The sequence below is a fragment of the Erythrolamprus reginae genome, chromosome 11 (assembly GCF_031021105.1).
Source record: "Erythrolamprus reginae isolate rEryReg1 chromosome 11, rEryReg1.hap1, whole genome shotgun sequence".
Taxonomy (NCBI): Eukaryota; Metazoa; Chordata; class Lepidosauria; order Squamata; family Dipsadidae; genus Erythrolamprus; species Erythrolamprus reginae.
Window position 1 is genome coordinate 8077008 of NC_091960.1, and position 25304 is coordinate 8102311.

General features: G+C 44.7%; 1 protein-coding gene across 1 annotated transcript in view; it reads left to right on the top strand.

The window, feature by feature from the left end:
• Window positions 1-25304, top strand: part of IGLON5 (IgLON family member 5) — a 156288-nt gene that overhangs the window by 63918 nt on the left and 67066 nt on the right.

Here is a 25304-nt window from a genome sequence, read left to right on the forward strand (position 1 = left end):
TGAGATATTCTTTCCCCCTAGGCTTTTACAATTTATGTATGGTATATTTGTATGTATGATTGGTTTTAAAATAAGGGTTTTTAGCTGTTTTAGTATTGGATTGTCGCATGTTGTTTTTACCACTGTTGTTAGCCGCCCCGAGTCTACGGAGAGGGGCGGCATACAAATCCAATAAACATAAACATAAACACATTATTTCAAGACACCAGTATTTCTCTTAGTTGATCAGAAAAGCTGGCTGATGAATTCTTCTCAAGGTCGCTAAAGATGAGCACCATTGATTTATGGGCAACATATGCCTAACAGCGACTGGGTTATTCAAATTTCAAGACTTCAAAAACTCACCACCACTGCCACCATTAGCCAGATTCATCCATTGTACGCTGAGTCCTGGTGGCTTGCTTGAATTATAGTTTGCAGAACAAGCATGCTGGCAGGGAGGATTGTGGGAGTTGAAGTCCATGCAATTTAAAGTTGCCAAGCTTTGAGAAATATTGGCCTCTTTGATGGGAGCTGTCCAACATCTCTGGAGCTTTTCCCCTTTGCTGACCGGAAGGGCTAACTTGCCATTTCTGAATCGGCGGAACTTTATAGTGGCATGTAATTGTCTCACTCCATTATAGTCCCCATCCTTGCCAATCCCTTGTTTTCTCTCCAGAAAAAATAGATGATGAAGCGCAACATATTTCATCCCTGTTTACCCCTGTTTAGGAAGCTCTCCAGTGCTGCTGCAATTATTATTTATTATTTGGCTGCATAGCGAGAGGTATAACAAGCAGGAAGAGGGAGATTGTGATCCCCTTATATAGAGCGCTGGTGAGACCACATTTGGAATACTGTGTTCAGTTCTGGAGACCTCACCTACAAAAAGATATTGACAAAATTGAACGGGTCCAAAGACGGGCTACAAGAATGGTGGAAGGTCTTAAGCATAAAACGTATCAGGAAAGACTTAATGAACTCAATCTGTATAGTCTGGAGGACAGAAGGAAAAGGGGGGACATGATCGAAACATTTAAATATGTTAAAGGGTTAAATAAGGTTCAGGAGGGAAGTGTTTTTAATAGGAAAGTGAACACAAGAACAAGGGGACACAATCTGAAGTTAGTTGGGGGAAAGATCAAAAGCAACGTGAGGAAATATTATTTCACTGAAAGAGTAGTAGATCCTTGGAACAAACTTCCAGCAGACGTGGTTGGTAAATCCACAGTAACTGAATTTAAACATGCCTGGGATAAACATAGATCCATCCTAAGATAAAACACAGGAAATAGTATAAGGGCAGACTAGATGGACCAGGAGGTCTTTTTCTGCCGTCAGTCTTCTATGTTTCTGTGTTTCTATTTATGTAAACCTATTGGCCACCCAACTCTGGTGGGCTCCGAGTGGCGTATCCACCAGGGCGGAGGGAAAAACCCACCCATAACAACAGCTCAAAAACATGAAATCAAGCAGGCAGCCCAGGCTAAAAGGATCTAATATATATGAAATCAATCAAACTAAACGGGAGCCAGCAAACCTGTGGGAATAAGTGGGAACGGACTACTTGAAAACTTGGATAGTTTTAAAATGACTTAGGCAGAGGAAGGCAACATCTGGAGGACAGAACTGGGGGGGGGGGAATCAGGGTGCATCATTTGTGCTGTGTTCTAACCTAATGTAAACTGCTCCAAACTAGACTGCAGAAAATGCGACTTCAGCAACAGAGCGATCAATGCCTGGAACGCATTTCCTGTCTCTGTGGTTTCTTCCCCAAACCCCAAAAACTTTAATCTCAGATTGTCTACAGCTGACCGCTCCCCTTTTCTAAGCCCCATTGTGCCTACCGTCCCTGTCCTACCGTTCTATTGTCTTCTTTTATCATTATTTATTACTTAGGTTATGCTTATTCAAAGTACAATCCTATACTCGTTCTAATAAACAAACAAATGAACAAATAAATAAATAGATAAATAATACAAATGAATTAATAATAAATAATCTATCTATCTATCTATCTATCTATCTATCTATCTATCTATCTATCTATCTATCTATCTATCTATTTCAAACTTGGTTTATTGTATTCGGTGAATCTGGCTTCCAGATTTAGCTATGATCTTTGTTTCTTTCAAACTATCTGACCATTAACCAAAATAAGGTTGGTCGGTCGGTCAGACGGTCTATCTATATATCTCTATATCCATCCATCTCTTCTGTCTTCTGTCATCTGTCCGTCCACATGGCTTCAAGGGCTTGCCTGCCTTTTAAACCCTGCTAAGGAGGACCACACCCAAACCCAGCTGTTCCTAATTCAATGCTGATAATACTTCTTTAATTGCTCCTTTCTTTGATCTGAACGTCTCTGTCGCATGTCAATGACGGCTTGTGCTTCATCACCTAATGACTCCAAGCTACTGGCTGGGGAGAGCCCCCCCCGGGGCTCTCATGCTGTTCTCCTTCGTCCCATTCCTGACTTTCCTCTACCCCGTCCGATTGCTCAGCCCCCTCCTCTTGGCTGTCATCCTCCTCCGGGCATGGAGCCAGCAGAGACACAGCCGGTCCCTGAGCAGCCTCAGGCTGAACCACAACATCTACCTACCTACCTACCTACCTACCTACCTACCCATCTATCTCTATATCCATTCACCCATCTCTTCTGCCTTCTGTCTGTCTGTCTGTCTGTCTATCCATCCATCCATCCATCCATCCATCCATCCATCCATCCATCCATCCATCCATTCATTTCTTCTGTCATCCATCCATCTATCCATCCGTCCATCTGTCCGTCCGTCTATCTAATCTATCTCTACATCCATTCATCCATCTCTTCTGTCTGTCTGTCTATCTATCTGTCTCTCTGTCTGTCTGTCGGTCCGTCTACCTACCTACCTACCTACCTACCTACCTACCTACCTACCTACCTACCTACCTACCTACCTATCTATCTATCTATCTATCTATCTATCTATCTCTATATCCATTCATCCATCTCTTCTGTCTGTCTGTCTATCTGTCTGTCTGTCCGTCCGTCCGTCCATCCATCCATCCATCCATTTATCTACTTAGGCAGGGAAAGGCAACATCCTGAGGATAGAACTGTCCGTGTATGGGGGGGGGGGGAATCAGGGCGCATCATTGGTGCTGTGTTTAGGTTCCAAGTGGGGAAAGGACCTGGATGGGTTTTCTGCGAGGTTCAGCCTGGCCGTTTCGGTAAACGAACCAGGAGGATCTGCCTGCAGCCCGAGCCAAGCGCTGGAAGTGCTGAGCAGCTACGTTCTTCTTTTAGCTTCCTTAATTTGTAAGAAATCAGTAAAGGTCGCCCTTTACTTTGAGGTCTGTTCTATCTGCTCCGCCTGGCAAAGACGGTGGATGCCGGGAGAAAAAGAGAGCCAGCCGAGCACAATCGGTGGGGGAGAAGAGCGTCCCCCTTTTTTGAACAAAATGTCAGCTTTCTGGCTTCATCCCTAAATCCTTTCCATTATTTCTGGGCTGAAGAGGGAGGGAGGGAGGGAGGGGAGGGCCACGCTGGGTGGGGAGGTGGGAATTGCCGTGCCGAGTTCTTTGCTGCATTACATCCCCGGCAAAGCCAGCAGCTCTGTTGCCGCTGCCTCTTGCAGCGCGTGGAGGAGATTAACTGCGGCTCCCTTCCACCGCAGTGGCCCCCCAGCACAGAAGCAGGAGGTGGGCAGGTGTAGTGAACCGGGAAATAGCGCTAAGGCGGTTCTGCCGCAGACTTAGGCTACACGTTGATCAGATCAGCTCCCTCGGAAAATGCCAGCTTGGGAAACGGGGGCGGCGGGGGGAGAGGGAGGGGGACAAGAAAGGGGGAGGGGGAGAGATTCCTGATTCTTCGTATGTAAAACAAAGGAGCAGGGAAACAGTAAGGCAGAGGGGCAGGTCAGGAGGCCTCCCTCCCTCCCTTCTTCCCTTCCTCTTTTCCTCCTTCTCTGCATCCCTTCTTTTCCTTCTTCCCTTCAACTTCCTTCTTTCCTTCCCTCCCTCCCTCCCTCTTTCATTCCATTTTCTCTTTTCCTCCATCCCTCTCTGCATCTCTTCTTTCTTTCCTTCTTTCTTTCCTTCCTTCCTTCTTTCCTTCCCTCCCTTCCTCCCTCTTTCCATTTTCTCTTTTCCTCCTCCCTCTCTGAATCTTTTTCTTCCTTCCTTCTCTCCCTCCCTCCCTCCATCCTTTCCTTTTTCTTTTTCTTCTGCCCTCCCTCCATATTCCTTTTCCTTCCTTTCTTCCTTCCTTCCCTTCATTTTCTCTCTCCATCCCTCCCTCTCTGCATCTCTTCTTTCTTTCTTTCTTTCTTTCCTTCTTTCTTTCCTCCCACCCTTATTTTCTTTCCTCCCTCCCTCCTTTCCTTTTTTCTTTTCCTCCCTCTCTCTCTGCATCTCTTCCTTCCTTTCCCTTCCTTCCTTCCTTCCTTTCTTCTTTCCTTCCTTCCTTCCCTCCCTCCTTCCCTCGTCCTTTCCTCTTTCTCTTTTCCTCCCTCCCTCTCTGCCTCTCTTCCTTCTTTTCCTTCCTTCCTTCCTTTTCTCTTTTCCTCCCTCCCTCCCTCCCTCCTTTCCTTTTTTCTTTTCCTCTCTCTCTGCATCTCTTCCTTCCTTTTCCTTCCTTCCTTCCTTTCTTCTTTCCTTCCTTCCTTCCCTCCCTCCTTCCCTCTGTCCTTTCCTCTTTCTCTTTTCCTCCCTCCCTCTCTGCCTCTCTTCCTTCTCTTCCTTCCTTCCTTCCTTTTCTCTTTTCCTCCCTCCCCCCCTCCTTCCCTCTCTTTTCCCCCAACCCTCCTCCACCATCTTAACCCAAAACCTTGAGAACCTGCAGTATATAAAATCCCAGCCCTGCAGGCTTTGTTTAGGGGGTGAGAGGAAAGCCAAGCCACGTCCCTCGGACGGACAGCAAGCAGAAGGCAGGGCGCACAGATGGCTGATGCTTCTCCCAGCGCTGGAAGGGGAAGCATCCCCTCTAGTGGTTAAGGATGCTTTCCAGAGGGATGAGGGCATCTCTCCCATCCGGGCTGGATTAAAGCCAGCAATGTAACATTTGTCAGGCTCAGGATGACCTCCTTCTCCCCAGCCCCTCCCTCCCTCCCTACCCCCGGCTCCCTTGTCCTCCCTGCCTGGAGCAAACCAGGTTTTTCCGGCTGGCAGATGTGCTGTGGTCGAGGTGACCTGCTTTCCCAGGAGGACGCTGCAGGCTAGGAAAGCGTTCCCCCCCCCCTCTCCCGAGCAGGGTCCCTCCTAAGCCTTTGCTAGCTCAGATCAGGAGAGGGAAAAACCCTTGAGTAATTAAAGCGCTTTCTCCTTGCTCCTGTTGGTTTCCCCTGCTGCCTGTCGGGTTTTTTCACTGGCTTGCTCCCCAGAAGAATAGCGGCTGGCCTACAAATTGATGCAAGGATAGTTTATCTGGTGTTAGCTCTCTGGGATGAGAGGATTTAGTCTGGGGGACTCCGGTGGTTTTATATTGGGCTTGGCCAGGTTGCGGGAATCATGGTGGTCTATCTGACAAGCTGTTCGCGGGCTGCTTTGCCCCCCCGAAGTGTTGGATAGAAACTCTCATAATTTCCTTCCTTCCTTCCTTCCTTCCTTCCTTCCTTCCTTCCTCTTTCCATTTTCTCTTTTCCTCCTCCCTCTCTGCATCTTTTTCTTCCTTCCTTCTCTCCCTCCCTCCCTCCCTCAATCCTTTCCTTTTTCTTTTCCTTCCGTCCTCCCTCCATATTCCTTTTCCTTCCTTCCTTCCTTCCCTCCTTCCTTCCCTTCATTTTCTCTTTCACTCCCTCCCTCTCTGCATCTCTTCTTTCTTTCTTTCTTTCTTTCTTTCTTTCTTTTCTCCCTTATTTTCATTCCTCCCTCCCTCCCTCCTTTCCTTTTTTCTCTTTTCCTCCCTCTCTCTCTGCATCTCTTCCTTCTTTTCCTTCCTTCCTTCCTTTCCTTCCTTCCTTCCCTCCCTCCTTCCCTCCCTCCCTCCTTTCCATTTTTTCTTTTTCCCCTCCCTCTCTGCATCTCTTCCTTCCTTCCTTCCTTCTCTCCCTCCCTCTTTCTTTTCCTTCCACCCTCCCTCCATAATTCTTTTCCTTCCTTCTTTCCTAACTTTCTAACTTTCTGTTCGTTTCCCCTGTTGTCTGTTGGTTTTTTCCACTGGCAAGTTGTCCAGAAGAAGAGAGGCTGGTCTGCAAATTGATGCACAGGTAGTCTATCTGGTGCTAGCTCTGGGATGAGGAAATTTAGTCCTGGGGACCCCTGGGGTTTTATATTTGGCTTATATTTGGTTGTGGGAACCATGGTGGTCTACCTGACAAGCTGTTTGTGGGCTGCTTTCCCCCACCAAAAGTGTTGGATAGGAACTCTCATAATTTCCAGCTAATGGGCCTTTCTGGCTGTAGCCCCAATTCCCGTGCAGTTGCTGCATGTTACATGTCAATGTCTCTGGGCAGCCGCCAGGCTGAGACACTGCCCTGAGGATGGCACACAGATCACGCCAGGATTCACACAAGACACTTAACCTGGGTCAGAGGCCTGGGCCTTGCTTTTGCACAACCTATCGATTGGAGCTATTTTTAATCTTGAGTGGGGGAGGAGGAGGAGGAGGAGGAAGAGGAGCCGTGGCAAGGTGTGTGAATGACCTGTTTGGTTAGTTTGTAAGACTAAATATGGTCAAATGCAGAAACTTTGGCAATCTAGTTCGAGGAGCTTCCCTAAACTGGAGATGGCTTGCTTGCTTGCCTGCTTAGTTTGTTTGTTTGTTTGTTTGTTTGTTTGATTGATTGAGTTTTATCTCACTATTAGGAAGCAAACCAGTAGTAGGTTGTAAATTCCATCGCTACTGGTTCGCTCATGCACGCAATGCTTTTGCACATGTGCAGAAACATCCCGAGCGGGTGGATGGAGCCTCTTGCCGCCTCCGCTACCAGTTCGTGGAACCGGGCCAAACCGGGAGCAACCCACTGCTGAAGCAAACATACCTAATACTCCTTCCTTCTCCTATTTTTCCCCCAAACAACAACCCTGTCAGGTGGGTTGGAGAGAGAGAGAAAAGAAAAATTGGCCCAAAGTCACCCAGTTGGCTTTCGTCCCTAAGGCGGGACCAGAACTCGCTGTGAATTGGCCCAAAGTCACTTAAATGACTAGAACTCACCAAGTCTCCTGCTGCTTGGCCCATAGTCACCCAACGGGACTAGAACTCACCAAGTCTCCTGCTGCTTGGCCCATAGTCACCCAACGGGACTAGAACTCACCAAGTCTCCTGCTGATTGGCCCATAGTCACCCAACGGGACTAGAACTCACCAAGTCTCCTGCTGATTGGCCCATAGTCACCCAACGGGACTAGAACTCACCAAGTCTCCTGCTGATTGGCCCATAGTCACCCAACGGGACTAGAACTCACCAAGTCTCCTGCTGATTGGCCCATAGTCACCCAACGGGACTAGAACTCCATCCATCTTAAAGTCACCGAGCTTGGGAAGCCCTGCTCTAAAACATTGAATGGGTTGTCAATCAGGGCCTAGGCCAGTGATGGTGAGCCTTTTTTGGCTCGGGTGCCAAAACGGCGTGCATGTGTGCGATACCACTTGTGTGTGTGCCCACACCCATAATGCAATGTCCTCCTCCCTGCGCAAGTATGCACAACCCCCACACACGAATGCTGGCTGGGGAATTCTGGGAGTTGAAGTCCAGGTATCTTCAAGTTGCCATGGTTGGGAAACACTGATATAAACCCAGGGGTATCTCAATTTCCCCATGTCTGATGATATAGGTGGGTCTTCAGTAATTTACGAAAGGCAAGGAGGGTGGGGGCAGTTCTGCTCTTTGGGGGGGAGTTGATTCCAGAGGGCCAGGGCCGCCACAGAGAAGGCTCTTCCCCTGGGGCCCGCCAGATGATATTGTTTCGTCGATGGGACCCGGAGAAGGCCAACTCACTGGGATTTGTGCGGCAGAAGACGGTTCCGAAGGTATTCTGGCCCAATGCCATGTAGGGCTTTATAGATCATTACCAACACTTTCAATTGTGACCGGAAACTATTCGGCAACCAGTGAAGAGCTAGGCAGCCCCCTCCCTCCTTCCCCAAGCTCCCTGCTTCTTCCTTTTTATCTCTCGCTCGTCACCCTTCCAATCCTAACCTGAACTTGCTGCCTCAGCGACTGGGCGAGCAGGCCTATTTCTTCCACCTGCTGCAGCTTGCCAGTAGCTTTTCCCACAATCGATATGCTTGCAGAGAAACCTTTTCTTATTAAAATCCAAGCGTCTCTTCCCATTTTCATCACTCCCTTTAGCTTTACTTTGCTCCGTGATGATGCAGCCGCTGTCAACTCTGGACTCCAGAAGAGACCGGCTGGAGGGGGGGTGGAGAGCAGGAGGGGGATGAAAAGTAAGACGCTGATGAAAAATAAATGAGGAAGTAAAAAGTAAGACGGAGGAGAAATGCGGGACGCAAGCATACTAAATGTCTGGCCTGCATTTCAAATAATTTTGTTTCTGGCTCTGGAAAATTGCAGGTAGTCATCGGTTTACGTTCCACAATTAGAATTTCCACCCCTAAGCAAGAGAGTTATTGAGTTGTGCTTGATTTTATGATCTTTGGGGGGGGGGGGGTGTTTGCCATGGTTGTTCAATGAATTTTAGCAATTGTGAAGTGATTGATGCCGTTATTAAGTGAACTCATTCCCTCAATGCTTGTGGAAGGCGTAAATAGGTTTTCAGTAGTGATGGGCGAACCCAACGGTGTTTGGGTTCGGCAAGTTCGGCCGAATTTTACGCAAAATTCGGCCGAACCTGAACCGAACCCGAACTCGGACCCAAACAGAGAATCCCTCCCACGAAGAGATTCCGGGGGCGGAGCTTTGACGTCACCGGCAGGTTGCTAAGGACGCCAAGGTGATCACTTCCTGGATTCCCCAGCTCCTTCAAAGGGAGGTCGTCACGTAAAAATAAACATGTTTAAAGATGCAGGTCTCTGGCATTCGCTGGCTGGGGAATTCTGTGAGTTGAAGTCCAAATATCTCCAAGTTGCCAAGGTTGGGAAACACTGGTTCAAACTACCTTAAACCATAATGGGACCCTAAATATAACATTTCTTGTCTAGATTACCTTAAACCTTAATGGAACCTTAAAGGAAGAATTTCTTGTCTAGACTATGTTGTGGTTAGCTCTGGCCCAGCTTCTGCCCCAAGGACTGTGGATGTGGGGGAGACATCCACATGCTGCAGGCCTGTCCCCCCCCCCCCGGTGGAATCTGCTGATGAAGGCTCCTCTGACCAAGAAGACATGAGTGACAGGGAGGAGGAGAGTGTGGCAGACAGCTCAGAAGGAGATCAATTATCTAGCTCCTGAATACAGCCACGCATGTGGAGAGCGATGCATAGGCAGCAACAACTGAGAGATTATTATCAAAGAAAATGAGGCCACCTGTGGTTGGGTGGGGCTGTGGTCATTGTTGAGGATGCTATAAATAGCAGCCTGTGGGTTTGGCCATTGTGGAGGATTATCTGATTGTTGTGTTTCGTGACTGCTTTACTGACTTTGACCTTTTTGTGTGCTGATTTTTCCCCGCTTTGAAACTAAACCAGAGCCAAGGGTATTTCACTTTGTGAAAGAAGAAGGACTGTGAATTACCTCACAGCTGCAAGCTAAGTATCTCAGAACTTGTACAAATTACCAGTTTGTCTGGAGACGAGTGCTCTTGGCTATACCAAAAGAGGGCTTAGGTTAAGTGAATTTTCATTATAAAGAACATTGTTTTGAATTTTCAAACGTGTGTGTGTCTGAAATTTGTACCTGTGAATTTTTGGGAGGAGTATACCAGAGAGCCCGACAGAACAGACTACCTTAAATCTTAATGGAACCCTAAAGATAACTTTTCTTGTCTAGCCTACCTTAAACCTTAATGGAACCTTAAAGGAAGAATTTCTTGTCTAGACTACCTCGCAAATCCGATAGTAGGCTAGACGCGTGGGGGGAATGAAAACCCCGAAAGAAACCATTGCCAAACTGCTCACAGGCTTTTGCCAAGAAGACAGCATGGGTGTATCACGAAGTTGCCAGGAACGCAGGAGCTCGATTTGAGAATATCTTTACTTTTACTTCTCCGCTTTTGAAAACGAAGTGGCATGTACAGTATACTGCTAGGTATACAAAAAGCAGAACAGGAGGTTTTGCCTTTGCTACAGGACGGAGGTCAGAAGGACATTATTTATTTATCAAATTCAGAGAGCTGCCCATCACGCCAGCGGCGACTCTGGGCAGCTTACAATCCCCATACAAAACAATAGTCTATAAAGATAGACATTCTAAAAAAAAAAAACCAAACCCCACAATAATTGGGGGTAAATAGAAACAGTTGAAAATTAAAATGTTATTTTAAAAATGCTAAGAATAGAATGGATCAAAACTGCAGAGGGAGAATCGGAATCTGAAACTAGGGACTAAATTATCAAAATGTCAACACACAGTAAAGCAAACAGGAGCTGTAAAAATAAAAAGCCAAGGAAAACTTTACACTGGGAAAAGCGATGTGGATTTTCTACAGTGTCATTTAGGAAAACATTGGAAGATCAAAGTTACTCTTTCAGGAGTTAAGCAGCTTCTGAATGTGATATTATTATCATCATCATCATCATCATCATCATCATTAGTGTTGGTTATGACCTTTAAAGCCCTACATGGCATTGGACCAGAGTACCTCCAGAACCGCCTGCTACCGCACGAATCCCAGCAACCGATAAGGTCCCACAGAGTTGGCCTTCTCCGGGTCCCGTCGACTAAACAATGTCGTTTGGCGGGCCCCAGGGGAAGAGCCTTCTCCGTGGCGGCCCCGGCCCTCTGGAATCAACTCCCCCCGGAGATTAGAACTGCCCCCACTCTCCTTATCTTTCGTAAATTACTCAAGACCCATCTATACTGCCAGGCATGGGGGAACTGAGACACCTTTCCCCCAGGCTTTTTTATATTTATGTTTGGATATGTATGTGTTGTTTGCTTTTTAAATATGATAGGGTTTTTATGTGCTTTTTAATATTAGATTTGTTTTCGCTAGAATATTGTTTTTATTGTTGTTGTGAGCCGCCCCGAGTCTTCGGAGAGGGGTGGCATACAAATCTAATAAATTGAATTGAATTGAATTTTTATTATTATTATTATTATTATTATTATTATTATTATTATTATTATTATTGTTATTTATTAGATTTGTATGCTGCCCCTCTCCGAAGACTCGGGGCGGCTCACAACAATAAAAACAGTACAAATCCAATAGTTAGAAGAATTTAAAACCCTTAATATAAAAGCAATCATACATCTCATACAAACCATGCATAAAACGGAACGGTCCAGGGGAATCAAATTCCCCATGCCTGATGACAGAGATGTGTTTTAAGGAGTTTGCAAAAGGCAAGGAGGGTGGGGGCAATCCTAATCTCCGGGGGGCGTTGATTCTAGAGGGTCGGGGCCGCCACAGAGAAGGCTCTTCCCCTGGCTCCCACCAGACGACATTGTTTCGTCGACGGGACCCGGAGAAGGCCAACTCTGTGGGACCAAATCGGTCACTGGGATTCGTGCGGCAGAAGGCGGTCTCGGAGATATTCCGATCCGATGCCATGAAGGGCTTTATAGGTCATAACCAACACTTTGAATTGTGACTGGAAACTGATCGGCAACCAATGCAGACTGCGGAGTGTTGGTGTAACTTAGGGAAGCCCATGATTGCTCTCGCAGCTGCATTCTGCAGATATACTGCATACGTGTACGTACACATACACACAAACACATCTCATCTTTTTTCTGAGCGGCCAGGGCTTCCCCCTTCTACCTGTCCATTATATAAGCTTCCCGGAATAACAAGAGATGGGGGGGACCTTGAAGGTCTTCTAGTCCAACCCCCTGCTTGAACAGGAAACCCTATAGCAGTGATTTTTTTGGTTTGCGTGTTAGAAAAGGAGGGGAATTCAGGGGGGAGAGTGCGCATGCTTGTGCCCACACCCATAATTCCATGCACAGCCCCTGCCGCCCATTTATTTATTGTTTTGTTTGTTTGTTTGTTTGTTTGTTTGTTAGTTTGTTTGTATGCCGCCCCTCTCCGTAGACTCGGGGCGGCTAACAACAGTAAAAAACAATATAAACAAATCTAATATTAAAAGTAATGTAAAAAACCCCAATTTAAGAAACCAATCATACATACAAACATACCATACATAAATTTTGTAAGCCTAGGGGAAGGGAATATCTCAATTCCCCCATGCCTGACAACAGAGGTGGGTTTTAAGGAGCTTACGAAAGGCAAGGAGGGTGGGGGCAACTCTGATATCTGGGGGGAGTGGGTTCCAGAGGGTCGGGGCCGCCACAGAGAAGGCCCTTCCCCTGGGTCCCGCCAAACGACATTGTTTAGTCGACGGGACCCGGAGAAGGCCAACTCTGTGGGACCTAACCGGTCGCTGGGATTCGTGCGGCAGAAGGTGGTCCCGGAGATATTCTTCTATTATCACCTTCCCCAGGCTTCAGATATTTACTAGGAACCTGGGGAGGGTGAAAACGGCTGTCTCCACACCACACACCACCCCGGAGGCCCTCCAGAGGCACAAAATGGCCTGTTTTGCCAACTTCTGGTTGGAGCGGAAGCCCCGTTGGCGAGGCTGAAAACTGCCTTCCCCACCAACTGGAGGCCACGTCAGCATTGCTGGCTGCCTGCAACCTGGCAGTTCAAATCTCACCACCGGCTCACGGTTAACTCATCCTTCCATCCTTCCAAGGTGGGTAAAATGAGGACCCAGATTGTTGCGGGCAAGATGCTGACTCTGTAAACCCCTTAGAGAGGTCTGTAAAAGCACTGTAAAGCTGTATATAAGTCTAAATGCTATTGCTATTGCTAAGACTACAAACTGCTATATGTTTGTACCAGGAAAGGCAGGACATACACACCTCCCCTTGTCACAAAATAATCCCCACTTTTCCAAATCCCGCTGTCTTTCGAAAGGGCTTGGAAAGCAAATTCTCTTTCATCAAACTGAGTGAGAATTGGTAGAGGAAGAAGCGCAGGAGAATTTCTCTGTTTGGTCCAGGTGTGAGAGTTGGTTCTCGCACAGCCAGGAGGAAACATCACAGGAGCAAAGCCGATGCTTAGAAAAAAAAAACACAGGACAGACAAAAACAAGCACACCCAAACCAAAGAGAGGTACAAGCAGTCTGCTATATAGGGTGGTATATCTCTTTCTTTGTTTTCCTTTTGTGACCGATCCTCTGACATTTGCTCCCCAAATTATCTAACGTTTATTAAATCTCTAATTTTACTTTCCTCCCCTTTTTTTCATCCAATCATAACACCTACTCCAACAGTTAGTATATTCGACTACTGCAGTAATTAGATTTCTCATGTATCCTGTGCGTATTTACAATGTTGTACATCACCCTGAGTTGCTTTGAGAAGGGCAGCATAGAAATCAAATAAATAAACAAATAAGCCAATAAACAAACAATAAACAATAAGCAAATAATAAATAACATAATAAATAATAAATAAAAATAATAAATAATACATAATAAATAAAAATAATAAATAATACATAATAAATAAAAATAATAAGTAATAAATACAGTGATCCCTCTATTATCGCGAGGGTTCCGTTCCAAGACCCCTCGCGATAATCGATTTTTCGCGATGTAGGGTTGCGGAAGTAAAAACACCATTTGCGCACGTGCGCCCTTTTTTTCTATGGCCGCGCATGCGTAGATGGTGGAGTTTGCGTTCCCCGCCGCCCACGCAAAGGGGAAACCCAGATTCGGCTCCTCGCTGCTGCTGCGCTACCGAGCAGATCAGCTGCTGGGTGGCCGAAGGAACCTTCCCTGGGTCCTCCCCCTCTTGCTGGTGGGCGGGCGAGCGGCGGGCATCAGCGAGGAGCCGGGGTTTCCCCTTTGCGTGGGCGGCCGGGAAGACCCAGGTTGGGGGTTCGGGGGGGTGCTGGGAAGCCCCCCAGGCCGGCTGCGACCTTTTAAAACAGCCGCGCCGCTTCCCAGCTGACTCCCGAAGCCAAACGCGGAAGTGGGGGTTTTTTTAATTAATTTTTTTAAAAAATCGCGATATAGCGTTTCGCGAAGATCGAGATCGCGAAACTCGAGGGATCACTGATGGATAATGGATGATGGACCTATAAAGCCCTTCATGGCATTGGACCAGATTATCTCAGGGACCGCCTTCTGCCGCACGAATCCCAGCGACCGATTAGGTCCCACAGAGTGGGCCTTCTCCGGGTCCCGTCGACTAAGCAATGTCATCTGGCGGGTCCCAGGGGAAAAGCCTTCTCTCTGGCGGCCCCGACTCTCTGGAACCAGCTCCCCCCGGAGATTAGAACTGCCTCCACCCTCCTTCCCTTCCATAAACTCCTTAAAACTCACCTCTGCCGTCAGGCATGGGGGAATTGAGGCATTCCCCCTCCCTCCCCCGGGCCTATATAATTATATAATTATGTATGGTGTGTCTGTGTGTATGTCTGGTTTAATAATGGGGTTTTCAAATGTTTTTTAAATTTATTAGATTTGTTATGAATTGCCTTATTGTATGCTGTGAGCCGCCCCGAGTCTACAGAGAAGGGCAGCATACAAATCAAATCACATCACATCACGTCACGTCAAGTCAAGTCAAGTCAAATCTAATCAAGTCAAATCAAATCAAATAAAATAAAATCAAATCAAATCAAATCAAATCAATAAATAAAGGATAAATAATAAATAATAAATAATAAATAATAAATAATAAATAATAAATAATAAATAATAAATAATAAATAATAAATAATAAATAATAAATAATAAATAATAAATAATAAATAATAAATAATAAATAATAAATAATAAATAATAAATAATAAATAATAAATAATAAATAATAAATAATAAATAATAAATAATAAATAATAAATAATAAATAATAAATAATAAATAATAAATAATAAATAATAAATAATAAATAATAAATAATAAATAATAAATAATAAATAATAAATAATAAATAATAATACGTTTTCCCTAATCAGTGCTGGACAGATGGTATACAGGAGTTAATTATTAGGCCTTCTTGCTTGGCTTATTTCCCTCAACCTCCTTCAAATTTCCAGACGTTGGCCGGTTCTCCTCCACTTGTCTTGATTCAGTGGCCGAATCGGATCTGAGCTGGTGCCCAGAGAAATCGGGGCAGTGACACGGTATGGCCTGGGTGAAGAATGATGGATGGAGCATCTGAGGGGGTCAGAGGTTAATTGAGTACAGTAATTGGGGAATGGAGGCTATTTACTGACAGAGATGGATGACAGAAGGGACAATTGGCTGAAGAGATTAGACAGCGAGAGGAAGATGAAGTAAAGAAGCGGGGCACCATTTCTGGTTCCAAGAAAGATCTCCAAGAGACTGGTGGATACATGCTTGGCATCTAAGCAAGATAGAAGGTTGCTGGTGGAAGGTCTTAAGTATAAAACTTATCAGGAAAGACTTCATGAACTCAATCTGTATAGTCTGGAGGACAGAAGGAAAAGGGGGGACAGGATCGAAACATTTAAATATGTTAAAGGGTTAAATAAGGTTCAGGAGGGAAGTGTTTTTAATAGGAAAGTGAACGCAAGAAGAAGGGGGCACAATCTGAGGTTAGTTGGGGGAAAGATCAGAAGCAGCGTGAGAAAATATTATTTTACTGAAAGAGTAGTAGATCCTTGGAACAAACTTCCAGCAGACGTGGTTGGTAAATCCACAGTAACTGAATTGAAACATGCCTGGGATAAAACATCTATCCATCCTAAGATAAATACAGGAAATAGTATAAGGGCAGACTAGATGGACCATGAGGTCTTTTTCTGCCGTCAATCTTCTATGTTTCTATGTACCAGTTTTGCATGGGATCTCGATTGGAATTGCGTAGCTTTGTTGCTGATTGGTAGAGTTGGCGTTATGTGAATCTCCCTGGGGTGAATAGCTGGATTCATGACATACTGAACCCCAACCTACTCCACCCCAGTTGGATTCACATAAGGTCTTTTTATGCCGTCAATCTTCTATGTTTCTATCTTTCTGATAATACCTGTGGGTATTTTTTTCTATGGAGATTCTCAGTCATCCAGGTCATGGTTTGTCCCAAAGGTCCTTTTTTAAAAGGACAACTGAACTTCCTTTGGTGGGTTTTTTTTTCCCCTGGAAGAGGTTTCTCTTCTCATGCAAGAAGCTTCTTCAATTCTGACTTCAGTAAGAACCGAAGAAGCTTCTGGGATGAAAAGCAAAATGTCTTCAAGAAAAAAAAAGGACAATCCAGTTTCCTTTTGAAAAAAGCACCTTTGGAACTCTTAAACTTGCGTCTTCCCTTGTGCTGTTGATAACAGCTTGACCTGCAGAAATTGGCCAACCTAGATGCCGATATAAAAATGAGCTGCTACTGTTCCGTGTTCAGGAACCGCAGGGGATAAAATAAATTTATTTATTTATTTTTTATTTATTTATTGTTAGAGTTGAAAGGGACCATGCAGGTCATCAAGTCCAACCCCCTGCCTGAGCAGGAATCCTAAAGCACCCCAGCCAAATGGCAGTCCACTCTCCTCTTGAAAGTGTCCAGAGTTGGGGAGTTCACAACCTCCGCAGGCAGGTTGTTCCACTGGTTGATCGCTCTGACCGTCAGGAAGTTCTTCCTTACTTCTAGGTTGAATCTCTCCTTGGTCAGCTTCCAGCCGTTGTTCCTCGTCTGGCCCTCTGGTGCTCTGGAGAATAGAGTGCCCCCCTCCTCTCTGTGGCAACCCCCCATATACCTATATACAGCTATCATGTCGCCTCTGGCCCTCCTTTTCTCTAGGCTATCCATGCCCAGTTCCCGCAATCTGTCTTCGTAAGTCTTGGTTTCAAGCCCCCTAATCATTTTGGTTGCTCTTTTCTGCACCTTCTCCAGAGTTTCAATGTCTCTTTTGAAGTGTGGTGACCAGAACTGGATGCAGTACTCCAGATGTGGTCTGACCAAGGCGTAGTAGAGTGGTATTAATACTTCCCTGGTCTTGGAGTGTATCCCCCTGCTGATGCGGCTTAGGATAGTGTTGGCTTTTTTGGCCGCTGCTGCACATTGCTGGCTCATGTTTAGTTGATTCTCCACCAAGACTCCAAGATCTCTTTCGCAGTCGCTACTGCTAAGCGGGGTTTCTCCCAGGCTGTATGTGTGTCTAGGGGTTTTTTTTACCAAGGTTTTTCTGACAACCCAGTTTCTGAGAACCTGAGAAGTAAATTGACACCGTTACAAGTACATAAAATCTGAACGGAATACTACTTTGGAAGAACGGTGGGAACCACACGAGACAGTTGCTTCGAAATACCTGGATTTCTACCCGCGCTTCTCACTTTAAGTACTGAACAATTAACATTATAACTAATTAAATTTACTAGATATGCACGCCTAAGGCAACCTTGGGAAGAAATGCTTGTAGATAAACAGCACTGTAGCTACAGAGTATTTAAAGCAAGGTAGGGAAAGCACGCAGTGTGTGAACATCTGGAATTCTTGCCAAGCTGGAATCACGTGGCTATGTTACCAATATTCCGAGCAGCTACCCAACAACCCCTCCCACAGAAATACATTGAGGGGTTTTTTTCCCTTTCCTATACACAATTTCAGATCTAATTGCCATTTAATTGTTTTTAGTCAATTTTAACAAGACGTTAAACAATAATAACACAGAGAGTTGGCCTCCTCTGGGTCCTGTCGACAAAGCAATGCAGGTTGGTGGGACCACGGGAGGGTCTTCTCTGTGGCTGCCCTGGCTCTATGGAACCAACTACCTCCCCCTCCCCCCCCCCCCCCCAGATGTCTGTACTGCTCCCACCCTACCGGCCTTCCGTAAGGACACAAAGACCTGGATTTGTTGGCAGGCCTGGGGGGCTATGAACTAACAACTGACAGGGCCACGCTGTATGAATGGTATATATGCATGGGATCATGACTGTTTTATATTAACTAGGTTTCTTTTAATACGAGGTTTTACATAGTTTAGATTATATTCGACTTCTTTTCATTGCCCTGTATCTATTTGCATTTCTATTTATATTATTATTGTAAGCTTATTTATATTATTATTGTAATAGTCAGTAAAATATTATTTTACTGAAAGAGTAGTAGATCCTTGGAACAATCTTCTAGCAGACGTGGTTGGTAAATCCACAGTAACTGAATTTAAACATTCCTGGGATAAACATACAGTATAGGACCAAACATAGAAGACTGACAGCAGAAAAAGACCTCATGGTCCATCTAGTCTGCCCTTATACTATTTTCTGTAGTTTATTTTAGGATGGATATAAGTTTATCCCAGGTATGTTTAAATCCAGTTACTATGGATTTACCAACCACGTCTGCTGGAAGTTTGTTCCAAGGATCTGCTACTCTTTCAGTAAAATAATATTTTCTCATGTTGCTTCTGATCTTTCCCCCAACTAACTTCAGATTGTGCCTCCTTGTTCTTGTGTTCACTTTCCCCCTGAACCTTATTTAACCCTTTAACCTATTTAAATGTTTCGATCATGTCCCCCCTTTTCCTTCTGTCCTCCAGACTATACAGATTGAGTTCATGAAGTCTTTCCTGATACGTTTTATGCTTAAGACCTTCCACAATTCTTGTAGCCCGTCTTTGGACCCGTTCAGTTTTATCCATATCTTTTTGTAGGTGAGGTCTCTAGAACTGAACACAGTATTCCAAATGTGGTCTCACCAGCAAGCAAGCAACTTTATCATAAAACAGCCCAGCATAGTTTTCTGTTCCTGTGCTAACTTCAAATCAGCTCTTCGCTTTACGGAATACCGTTGCGGGATCTATGAACATATTAAGGACAAATCTTTGCTGCAGTGAACATAAAAAACAAAACACAAGAACGCCAGATTTTATTTAGGAAGGTTTCTTTTTTCCTTTTCTTTTCTTTCCCTTTTTTAAAAAAGTCGTAATTAACTTGATTTGAAGCCTAAACCCAGCCCCCTTCCTCGGTTTCTCAGACGATGCCTTGGAATGGAAGGAGGTGCCAAATGCGATTTTTGTGTGAAAGGCGACGAGAGGCAAGAGGCAATTTCTGAAAGCTTGCCAGGAGATTTTTGCCTCTTAGAGTTTCTTTGTAGGATTACCGCAGTTTTAAGGAGGAGGGGCGGTTCAAAGTTAGGGATTTATCAGGCTTAAGCCATTGTGAACGTGCGAAGCACGTGCGGGTGTGAATGTAAGAGAGAGATACAAAGAGAGAGAGAGAGAGAGAAAATCTTGGGCATCAGTATTTCTCTATTCGTGACATTTATTTCACCACACCTCCCCATCACCTTTCGTTTTGAATGCATAAGTGGCTGCGTGCAACACCACATCATTTATTATAATATGACGGTGCCAATAAATGTACCGCTTTGCAGAAGCGCAAGGTGAAAATTGGGTTCTGCCCCAAGAAACTTTGAAGATCGAACCAGGGAAGCATCGGACCTACCTACCAGGACACGTTTATAGGTTTTGACATATTTTTATTTTATTTTATTTTGTCCAAGACACAATGAAGGTTGTAGAGGATATGCTCGTAGTAAAATATATCAAAGAAAGAATAGAAGAGAAGATATAGGAATAACATATATCAATGAAAGGATAAAGGAATGTAGCTTCTGCTCTGGCAATCTCACACTACTGACTAGAGTCTACAAAACCTATGCCAGACCCATTCTCGAATACAGCTCATCTGTCTGGAACCCACACCACATCTCAGACATCAACACTCTCGAAAACGTCCAAAGATATTTCACCAGAAGAGCCCTTCACTCCTCCACTCGAAACAGAATACCCTACGAAAATAGACTAACTATCCTGGATCTTGAAAGCTTAGAACTGTGGCGCCTAAAACACGATTTAAGTATTGCCCACAAGATCATATGCTGCAATGTCCTTCTGGTCAACGACTATTTCAGCTTCAACCGCAACAACACAAGAGCACACAACAGATTCAAACTTAAAACTTAATATTAACCGCTGCAAACTTGACTGTAAAAAATATGACTTTAACAATCGAGTTGTCGAAGCGTGGAACTCATTACCGGACTCAATAGTGTCAACTCCCAACCCCCAACATTTCTCCCTTAGACTCTCCACGATTGACCTCTCCAGGTTCCTAAGAGGCCAGTAAGGGGCGTACATAAGTGCACTGGTGTGCCTTTCGTCCCCTGTCCAATTGTCTTTCCTCTCTTTTACCTATCATATATATCCTCTTCCTTTCATATATCCTCTCCTCTAAGTTCACTTTTACCCTTATATATATTACCACATGTCTATTTTTTTCCTATGTATTTGTGTATTGGACAAATGAATAAATAAATAAAAGAAATAAAAGAAAAGATATAGGAGATATAGGAGAGGCAATAGGACAGGGGACGCCCCTTGCTGACCTCTTAGGAATCTGGAGAGGTCAACCGTGGATAGTTTAAGAGTAAAATGTTGGGGGTTAGGGGATGACACTACAGAGTCCGGTAATGAGTTCCACGCTTTGACAACTCGATTACTAAAGTCATATTTTTGGGAGCGGTTAATATTACGTTTGAATCTGTTGTGTGCTCTTGTGTTGTTGTGGTTGAAGCTGAAGTTGTTGTTAATAGGCAGGACGTTACAGCATATGATTTTTGGGGCAATACTTAGATCATGTTCATAGTCATAGTCATAGATCACAGAGAAAACATTAAAAGGTAAGGGAAGAAGGTTGAGTTCCTACGCTTCCCTGCTTCCATAGACCGGAGGATAATGTTGAATGATATCTGGAGAGGCATCTCGAAGCTTCGAAGAAAGGGATAAAATTTGATGGGGGAAGTTTTTAGAATTAAAAAAACAGGCAGGGAGAAAGGAAGGCGATGGTGCAATTAAGCCATCACCATCATCATCGTTGTCGCCTTTGTCATTATTGTGGTGATAATGTCTTAATTATCGTGTTGGCTCTTTGGGGAGATGAGAAAAGCTTTTAATTCCACTGCAGTCAAGAAGATTAATGGAAGGAGAAGGGAAATTGCCAGCTGCCAGACGATATTTTACCTGCCCATTCAGAACTTTCCTTTGATTTGAATCTCAGGTACTTTTGTTTGGAATAAACCAGGTAGTTACAGTGGGTTTAAGTCAGTGGTTCTCAACCTCTCTAATGACGCAACCCCTTAATACAGTTCCAACCATAATTCTTCCAACAGAGCTTTAAGCTCTTCCAACAGAGCTTTAAGCTGATTGGCAGGAAGGTCAGAGGGAACCTCCCCCTGTAAACACCTGATTGGTCGGATTATTTATTTATTTTATTTATTTATCAGATTTGTATGCCGCCCCTCTCTGTAGACTCGGGGCGGCTAACAACAATAATAATACAATGTAAACCAATCCAATATTTAAGTTAATTTAAAAACCCCAATTTAAGAAACCAATCGTACATACATACATACCATGCATAAATTTTATAAGCCTAGGAGGAAGGGAAAGTCTCAATTCCCCCATGCCTGAAGACAGAGGTGGGTTTTAAGGAGCTTACAAAAGGCAAGGAGGGTGGGGGCAACTCTGATATCTGGGGGGAGTTGGTTCCAAAGGGTCGGGGCCGCCACAGAGAAGGCTCTTCCCCTGGGTCCTGCCAAACGACATTGTTTAGTCGACGGGACCCGGAGAAGGCCAACTCTGTGGGACCTAACTGGTCGTTGGGATTCGTGGGGTAGAAGGCGGTCCCAGAGATATTCTGGTCCGATGCCATCAAGGGCTTTGTAGGTCATAACCAACAATTGTAAAACGGATTGTAAAAATATGTTCCAAGGTGCCAGAATAAAAGCTTTAGTTCCTAACACCATGGGAAAATGGTCTTTTCCCATGGTCTTAGGCGACCCCTGTGAAATGATCGTTCAGCCCCCAAGTTGAGAACCACTGGTTTAAATTGTTTGCATCACCAAATACTGAATAACTAAACAATGTCGGTTGGCGGGCCCCAGGGGAAGAGCCTTCTCTGTGGCGGCCCCGACCCTCTGGAACCAACTCCCCCCGGAGATTAGAACTACCCCTACTCTCCTTGCCTTTCGCAAGCTTCTTAAGACCCACCTGTGTCGTCAGGCATGGGGGAACTGAGATATCTCCCCCGGGCATATACAATTTATGAATGGTATGTATGTATGTATGTGTGTTTAGAAATGGGGTTTTTTAAAAATGTTTTTAGTAGAAATTTAGATTTGTTGTAAATTGTCTTTTGCACTTTGTTGTGAGCCGCCCCGAGTCTGCGGAGAGGGGCGGCATACAAATCTAAATAAACATAAACATAAACATAATTTTTCTGTACTACCCTAATGGTTCTTCTTGAAACCCCAAAAATTCTAGCATGGAAGAGTTGAAAAAGCTTTGTGAATGAGAAGCAAAACATCTTCAAGGAAAAACAAAAGTCCAGTTGCCTTTTGAAAAAGCACCTTTGAGACAACCATGACCTGGCAATTATAGTTTACTTATATAGTACGCGTGAGTGGGGAAGGAGAAAGGAAGAAAGGGAAAGAGATCTAGAAAGAAGGGAAAGAAATACAAGAGGAGGGAGGATAGAAAAATAGAGCAAGAAAAGGGTTGTAAGAAGAGTGTGGAGGGCCAGCGTTAGAGCTGGGGCTTCCATGTTTTGCAGCCTGTGGTTTAAGCATATAGGTGGTGTAGATTTTCCCATATGTATTTGACGTAGTTGCTAGTGCCAACACTTATCAGTGGTTTAAGGCAGTGTTTTTCAACCTTTTTTGAGCCGCAACACATTTTTTACATTTATGAAACCCTGGGGCACATTGAGCGGGGGGGGGGGGGGGGCTAAAAAAATTTTGGACAAAAAAATTCTCTCTCTCTTCCTCCCTTTCACATTATTTCTCTCTCCCTCCCTCTCTCTCCATCCCTCTTTCTTTCTCTCTCTCTCCATCCATCTTTCTTTCTCTTCCTTCCTTCCTCTCCTTTTTGCTCTCTCTCTCCCTCCCTACCTCCCTCTATGTCTTTCTCTCTCTCTCCTTCCCTCCCTCTGTTTCTCTCTCTCTCTTGCTTTCTTTCTCTCTCTTTCTCTCTCGCTTTCTTTTTCTTGTTCTCTTTCTCTCTCTCTTGCTTTCTTTCTCTCTCTTGTTCTCTTTCTCTCTTGCTTTCTTTCTCTCTCTCTCTCTTGCTTTCTTTCTCTCTCTCTTGTTCTCTTTCTCTCTTGCTTTCTTTCTCTCTCTCTCTCTTCCTTTCTTTCTCTCTCTGAGCTTCGCGGCACACCTGACCATGTCTCGCGGCACACTAGTGTGCCCCGGCACACTGGTTGAAAAACACTGGTTTAAGGGTTTGTTCATTCAGTTTTTTTGTAGTTCAAAATTTGTGTCGATCGATGTTTACAGTTTACCGTTTCAATTTGATATTACAATTTATGTCGTAGTTTACTGGTTTTACGCGTTGTTTTAGTTGGATTTTTTGTCTTGATGAATAATTTTTAAGCAATTTCTTTTTTTTTAACCAATGGTACCATTTGTCCCATGCTTTGTAGAAATCTGTCTCATCCTTATTTTACAGTTCCATTGTTTTTCTGTACCCTGTTTTTTAATGTATATATCCAATAAACATATATTTATGTTGTGGTTCAGCCTGAGGCTGCTCAGGGACCAGCTGTGTCTCTGCTGGCTCCATGCCCAGAGGAGGATGACAGCGAAGAGGAGGAGGCTGAACAGTCGGACGGGGGAGAGGAAAGTCAGGAATGGGATGAAGGAGAACAGCATGAGAGCCCCGGGGGGGGGGGCTCTCCCCAGCCAGTAGCTTGGAGTCATTAGGTGATGACGCACAAGCTGTCATTGACATGCGACAGAGACGTTCAGATCAGAGAAAGGAGCAATTAAAGAAGTATTATCAGCACTGAATTAGGAACAGCTGGGCTTGGGTGTGGTCCTCCTTAGCAGGGTTTAAAAGGCAGGCAAGCCCTTGAAGCCATGTGGAGTGTTATCAATTGGAGTTACAGTGTCTTGCTTTGTTCTCGGCGTCTCTGTTCCTGGCTTGTGGCCCAGCAGTTTGGAAGACCCGTGGGAGGTGTAGGTCTGCTACCTACAGCCTCGTATTGGCAGCAAGAATCCTGTATTGCTGCATGGACTTTTGCCTTCGTGGATATATCTGAAGATACAGCGTTTTCCTGTTTGTAAGGACATTTTCTGTTACCTGTGTTTTTTCTTGAATTTTATAAACTGCCTTTGCCTTTTATCGGGGTGTCTGGTTTCTCTTTTTGGGTTGGTATTGGCTTCCGGAGTGACCCAGACAGAACAATTTATTTAAAAAAAGAGAGAGAGAGACAACCATGACCTGGATGATTGAGAATCTTACTTTCTTACTTTCTATCCGAATCTACCGAGAGGTTCCTAAGTATTTTCCATATGTGTGGAGGAAATTTTGGGGGAATGTATGAGAGTGCTTGCTCAGTTCACTCAACTCAGTTGGCAGGACTATTGAGTCTATTTTATAATTGCTTCACACAATCCTGCTTCCAATTCTCCAGTTGATTCGGTCTACAAGCCAAGAATTCCCAAGCAGAACCATCCCTGGCTGGAAATATTAAAAGATATTAGACAACCCAGCACATCTGGAAAAAAAAATTATTCCACATGAAAGGAAATTTTACCCAAAGGAAGCATCAAGGCTCCTACAAAAATACCCTTTTTTAAAATAAAAAGTGGGCTGTTTTTCACAGCAGGCTAAACACTCCGCAGACATAAAATGTTGACCTAGAATCATTGTTCGAAGACACTTGCGGATGTTAGAACATTGGAATTGCATGAGCTGTGAACATAGCTGTGTTTTGCAGACCCCGTTTTCAGCTCTCCTGGGTTGTATGTAGTGGTGGGATTCATTTTTTTTCAATTCCGGTTCAATTCAATTCAATTTTTTTACTACCGGTTCTGTGGAAGTGGCTTGGTGGTCATGGCTTGATGGGAGCAGCAGGGGAAGGATTCTGTAAAATCTCTATTCCCTCTGCACTATGTTCTGGTCTCCGGCTAAGGCCACTGATAATTGGAATAAATGATTGCTAAATGCATATACAGTGCTGTGGTTAGCTCTGGCCCAGCTCCTGCCCCAAGGACTGTGGATGTGGGGGAGACATCCACATACTGCAGGCCTGTTTTGCCCCCAGTGGAATCTGATGATGAAGGCTCCTCTGACCAAGAAGACATGAGTGACTGGGAGGAGGAGAGTGTGGCAGACAGCTCAGAAGGAGATCAATTATCTAGCTCCTCCTTGGATTCAGAACAAGAGTTAATGATACAGCCACGCATGCCGAGAGCAATGCATAGGCAGCAACAACTGAGAGATTATTATCAAAGAAAATGAGGCCACCTGT